Source organism: Amborella trichopoda, chromosome 3, assembly GCF_054954075.1.
Source record: "Amborella trichopoda isolate Santa Cruz 75 chromosome 3, AtrichopodaSantaCruz75HAP2 v2.0, whole genome shotgun sequence".
NCBI classification, from domain to species: domain Eukaryota; kingdom Viridiplantae; phylum Streptophyta; class Magnoliopsida; order Amborellales; family Amborellaceae; genus Amborella; species Amborella trichopoda.
Window position 1 is genome coordinate 9,261,761 of NC_142338.1, and position 6,692 is coordinate 9,268,452.

Sequence of the window (6,692 nt, forward strand, 5' to 3'; positions counted from 1 at the left end):
TTAATATGGGAAAAGTTTATATAAGGTTGCAACCTTAAGAAGTATAATTATAAATGCACCTCAAAAATCTATGGGAAAGGTTGTTTTAATGTTGAAAAACCCTCTATTTGATTATCTCGACATCGATATATATGAATATAAAAAAAAAAAAGTTTTTGAGTCGCAGAAATAATGCATCTTGCAACACATTAACTAGGTTGTCCATTTTCAAGACTTTCATATGTTTATAGATCTCCTTGATTTTAACTATTTTTGGAGTTTAAAATCTTTTAATTAGATATGAAAATAGATTTTAAAATAATCCTAAGAATTTTTTACAACAAATTACATGTTATGATAAAATTTGGAGGTGCGTCTTAATTGAATTGTTTAAGGTTACAATCTTATAGAAACCGCACCCATTTAATATATATGTTTTATATATTTTATACTAGGCTTGACCCAATCAGGTATATTCCAAACCTGGACCTGACCGCTCGGTCCGAAACATGGACCCGACTTGGTGGGTTGACCCGCCGGATTGCTAACCCTAATATTGAGATGCAACTGTGTAAAGCCGTGGCTTTACAAAATATTCTTCCATTTGAGTAAAAGAGAATCGCCAGAAAAAAGACATTTTTTAATCAATAAAAGCAAAGTAAACGAGAACGAGAGAGACAGATTAATATCATGCAATTTAACATTACTTAAGGGGAAAAAAGCATATACTCTCAAAGGTGCAAAGTGTTGTAATTAGGCGGGGAAGGCATGCCCGCGACCCATTTTTTCAAATAGTTTAGGAGTTCGTTTTTTTTAAGGACCCACTCATTTTTTCAATTAGTTTTAAGGTGGTAGTGGGGTGGTGTTAGTAAAAATAAAAAACACAATGTGGTGACTAAGGTGTGGGGGTACTACTATTACGACCAAGCCCATTTCCCAACAAAGATAATGGATTCGCTATTTAAACTTTTAGCTTGCCTCAGGAACCACATAAATATTGGTTTGTGCCAATTGGTTTGGCACACTGTTGGAAAAACCAGGCGATCTAACCGCTAACTACCCAATTAGATTAGAACTGGCCACTGGCTCGTTCCGATTTTGGGCGGTTTTAGTGATCGACCGGTATTTTAAAAAAATGGCTATAAATCTCAAAAATAAATAATTTGGTTTGTAATGTATTTTTTAATATTTTTTACATTATGGTGATCATTAATATTCGCTTTTATATTTTTCGATCTTTTTTATAAAATTTTAAAAATCGGCACTAATCGATTCGTTAAAATCCATTTTTTTTTAATTAATTTTCAACTTCATTTGAATGTGTTTTGTTTTAATCATTCTTTATATGTTTTTCTTATTTTAGTAGATTTTTTTGTATCTTTTTATTTTTTTTTCAACACTTTTTTGAATGCCGAGGACTTGCCCAGTTAGAATGATTGAATCTTTACCAGGTAAGCTTGTTAAACCCCTTTCAAACCCATGTCCGACTAACCGTTATGGTTTGATTTTGCGATCTCTGATTTAGCGTGTAGAGGAAGAAGCAGTGACAACAAATATTTTGACTTAGTGCTCGTAAATTTGTACGGGAGTTGGCATCTTTGAACTCACGTGTAGGGGTGGCAATTACTGACCCAAACCCGACTGGATTAGGTCTAAGTTAGATCATCATCCAACCTTTTTTCAACTATTTGCCTTGACATCTAGTTATAAGTTAGATATGATCTACAATTTGGTCCATGTGAATTGCACTCAGAGGTGGGGTGTGGGTCTATGAATAAAAAATGTTTTTATATATTTAACTATTCAACAATTTAACAATTCGGAACTACTCCAATTCAATACCATTTTCTAATGGGTGTTTTGAGATCAAATTTAACGATCTGTAGGTAATTTAATAAATGTAAAAAGTTTATATAAGAACGGGCCCTTAACAATCAAATTAAGGAACACCTCAAAAATTCATTAGAAGATGCTGTTTCAATATCCAAAATTCTTCTAGTTGATCATCTCAACTTCAAGATATATGGACATGAAAAAAAATTAATTTCAAGTCTTAGAAATAATGCAATATATTTTTGGACTGTCAATTTTCAAGTGTTCATAAATATGTTTGATCTACACCATTTTTAAATCATTAAATTTTATAATTAGAGATGAAAATAAATTTTCAAGCCATCACAAAGATTTCCAGTATTGAAACAATATCTTTCGATACTATTTGAAGGCGTGCCTTGTTTCAATGGTTTAGAGCGTCGGCCTTATGCAAACCACACCCTTAATAAAATTTTCTGCATTTTATACTAGTTACGGAAAAAGTTTATATAAGGTTGCAACCTTAAAATGTAAAATTACATATGCACCTCAAAAATCTATCGGAAAATGTTGTTTAAATGTTGAAAAACCCTCCAATTAATCATCTTGGCATCGACATGTATGAATATATATATAAAAAAAAGATTTTGAGTCCTCGAAAATCTAGACCGTCCATTTTCAAGATTTGAGGTTCATATGTTTATAGATCTATTTGATTTTAACCATTTTTTTAGTTTAAAATTTTATAAAATAGATATGAAAATAGAATTTCAGATAATCCGAATAATTTTGACACCAAAATTACATGTTATGATAAAATTTGGAGGTGTGCCTTAATTGGATTGCTTAAGGTTGCAACCTTATAGAAACCACACCCTATGGTTAATATTGTGTATTTTACACTAATATATATAAGGACGGACGTCCCCAACCCGGAACCGGCCCACACTATAGGATCCAAGCTGGACCCCGAATGGATCCGACAACCCAATTGGGTCAAGGTCAAGTGGACCTAGACTCGACCCGTGAGGTCCATTATTTGAGCTAAGACCTAGAACCAGTCAGGTCAACCCATCGGGTCCGGTCATTTTCCACCCATGTGGTGGCACGTGGACACTCAGAATCATGTTTTAGAGACGTGTGGGGGAGAGGAGGTGAGAAAAAAAAAGTTATTTCATAATAGAAAGAGAGAAACAAAAAGATTCTCATCATTTAGATGAATTATTCTAGCCATGGAATTGCAAATTGATTCGCCATTGAATTCTAAGGAAGTGTCTCAGGAAAAAGGCGAAAAAGCTGCACCTTTATCAAACTTTTCTCCTTTGTCTTTTCAATGAGTAAGTATCATTTCTTTACTGCATGCTTCCAATGGGTCTCAATCAATTTGTTCTTTTCTTTTCCCATCACTACCTTACTACATACATTAGACGACAGAGTTGTTCATTCATTAGGTGGTTAGGATTGATTTTTTCTTCCCATTTCCTTAATTTGTATTTTTTAAAGTGATTTTCTATACCGGGCGTGGTTTGCATAAAGCCGACCCGAAATAATTAAAGTCTTCAAATAATGTTGAAAGATGTTGTTTCAATACTGAAAATCTTTGTGATGGTTTGAAATTTTATTTTTGTATCTAATTATAAAAGTTAAAGCTTCAAAAATAGTGTAGATCGAACAGATATATGAACACTTGAAAAACCTGAAAATTGATGGCCAAAAAAATGCATTACAAGACTTGAAATTCATGTTTTCATTTGTCTATATACATCTTAAGGTCGAGATAATCAATTTGGGGATTTTAGCATCAAAATTTCATTTAGTGAATTTTTTAGGTGTTTCTTAATTTGATTGTTTAGAGCCTCGCTCTTATATTACTTTTTCCTTACCTATATCTTGCTTTCTTTCTTTTTTCTTCATTTTGGTAGGCAATGTTAGCTCAAACTCCATAAACACTAAGCCAAGCAGTCAAAGTTCAAATACCTACGCAGGTGGGGTGGATATCCTCAAAGTGTACGGCTCCAAACTTTTTAAAGTGAAGAATCTATTCTCTCTCTCTCTCTCTCTCTCTCTCTGCTTTCTTTTCACAAGTATATATTGTAGAAATAAATATAATCCTTTTTAACTCATGAGAAAGGTATGAATATATCCTTCTCTCTCTGCTTTCTTCACAAGTATATATTGTAGAAATAAATATAATCCTTTTTAACTCATGAGAAAGGTATGAATATATCCGTATAAATAAGGAATTTGTTGCACTATATCCGATAGACAAAAGCAGGACATATCCTGGTGGCCCTACCAAATCTTACAAAAATTTGCACCATGAGAAGTTATCAGCAACCATGATACCTTCCTCTGCAAAAGAAAGTACGAACTTTGTGTAGGAAGAAATAGTACTTGAGCATTATTAAGTCAATTTTCAAAATCCTTGGATTTATAGCTTTTTATTATTATTCCTGCAATCATAGGATAAATACAAAGCCACACCTAAACCTATGTAAAAAATAAAAATAAAAATAAATATAGCTTTAGTAGTGTAATTCGAGAATGATCAAAGATTTGTTGTGTAGTATATGCAATTTTACTTTGGAATATTGACAATTTATTTGAGGAATTTAGAGACTTGATCAGGTTAATAATATCTGAGCCATTGAAAAGCGAGATGGTCCCACGTTCCTTGCATCCTCTAATTTTCTAGTAGATTAATAAATGAGAGGTCAAGGTGTAAAGCCGAAAGATAGTATACTTCCTCATGAGTATACTATCCATTTAACCCTTGATAAAACTCTACTTCGACTTAGTTTTAGACCCCAAATTAATGGAGATACAACCTCTTCAATCCATAGACTTAACCTCAATAAAAAAGATTTCCAAAGGCACCCTCTGGAAAAAATAATGTCCCAAGATTGAATGGGAGGAAAGTATAGAACGAGACCATTTACTTTTTATGCAAGGTGGTACAAATAATCTTGACCATTGGATGTAAAGTTGGGTGGATGCAATTGTTCCATTAACCAAGCTCAAACTTCAAAATAATTTTTTTTGAATTTTATGACACATCCAAACTGTCAAATGGTTGTAAGGAATTGCGCCCATTTTAGGTAAATGGTCTCATTGTATACAATCCCGATTAAATAGAAACCGTCTAATTTTTAGAGGGTAAGATTTAAGGGTTAGAAAATTCTAATTTCAAATTTTTTCTCTTGAGAATAATCATATAATGATTCTTAGATGGTTCTTGAATTTTCAAATTGCAAAAAAACCGCCCAAGTGAGTCTCCAGACTGAGGGAGTAAATGCAAACTATGCTCTCGAGGGAGCATAAAATACGTGCCGATTAAAGTTAGAAGCTTTTAAGGGAGTCCTAGGTTTCCATTTGTAATGGTTATGCCCATATGGGGCTAAGAGAATGTTCTAACTTCAATGGTTCAAGAAGTTTTAGTAATTGACAACTTTAAATTGCCTTTACTATGGTTCCCTACCCGTTTTCCGTTCAATATGGGCGCCATTTAGTGCTTGTATTTGTCTTTTCAATGTCTAAAACAGATAGGTTTTACCGGTTCTGGTTTAAATTGTTTGATCGGACAAGCCGGATCAGTAGTGCACAATGTTAATTAAAAAAAACATAAGGTGTGAAATTTGAGACCAGACGATTTACCTTTGATATAAGGTGGCCACAATTATTTACAACCATCCGATGTGAAATTTCAGAGCTTGGATGTATCATAAAGTTCGAGAAAATTTCTTTTGAAGTTCGAATTTGGACAATGGAATAACTGCAACCACCCAATTTTACATCCAATGGTTAAGATTAATATGACCACCTTGTACCAAAGGTAAATAGTCTCATTCTATACTTTCCCATAATTAAATGAAAAATTGCTAAAAAGCTTAAAATCAAAATCACATGTTTTATTTCATCAAAAGATGCGGATAGCATGCAACCAGCCTGCATATTGTAGAAATGTGGGCTTGGCAATAAATATATTTTTTAAATATAATTTGATCCTAATTTTTAGATAATATATAATCTTTAACATGGAGATCATAAATATGAAAAAAATATTAAAAATACTAAAAAATAATTATATTAAAAAAACATTTGAACTGTTAGTTACAATTGTTTTTAGATGGACCACTTATTTGCATCCATCTTTAGGATGGGTGTGTTATACCTATGGACCGTATATTGTAGAAATGCGGTCCAAACTAAACAATTGTTCTTCATCTAATCGAGGCTACGTATCAAAAGTAAAATAAAAAGTACTTTGGGAAGAAAATGGGAGAATAATAGCCAAAAATCGATCTTAGACCTTTTTTGTTTTGATTCAAAAAATTTTGTTTTGTAATTGTGATAGAAAAGTTTTAGGATAAATTTGAATGAATATAGCGTTAATACGTGAAGTCTCTATTTCCTAGGATTCACATGTACCGTACCTAATATTTAGCTGTCGAGGTTCCTACACATATCGAAAATCACGTGAGCTTTTATGGGGTTGTACCCTAGTTGTTTATAATATAAAACAAAGCTATCTAACTCCTAATAAAAATGAGAGTAGAAATTAGTGGGTATTTTCCATATAGTTTTGTTATTTATAAATAAAGCTTCCTAAAGATAGAAAATTAGTGAAAAAAAAACTGGAGAGAGAAAACAATGAGTTCCTATAGTTCTTTAAGTGGGTGTTCTAGACAAAAATAAAAAAAAAACCATGTTTTAAGCTCTATGAGAGAGAGCTTGTTTTAAGCTTTATGAGAGAGAGCTTGTAAACCATTGTATCGTCTATGCTTGCACCCGTGTTTTTCTAATGGGAAAAGTTTATATAGAGCCTAGGCTCTAAATAATCAAATTAGAGCTTACTTCAAAAATTTCATTAGAAGAGGTTGTTTTGACATCCAAATATCATC

General features: G+C 32.5%; 1 long non-coding RNA gene across 1 annotated transcript; it reads left to right on the plus strand.

The window, feature by feature from the left end:
• The first annotated feature begins 2,961 nt into the window (after window positions 1-2,961).
• Window positions 2,962-3,996, plus strand: LOC148782725 (uncharacterized). Its single transcript, XR_016052981.1, has 2 exons — window positions 2,962-3,128; window positions 3,714-3,996. It is a non-coding gene; the product is annotated as an uncharacterized LOC148782725 (long non-coding RNA).
• The last annotated feature ends 2,696 nt before the right edge of the window (window positions 3,997-6,692 follow it).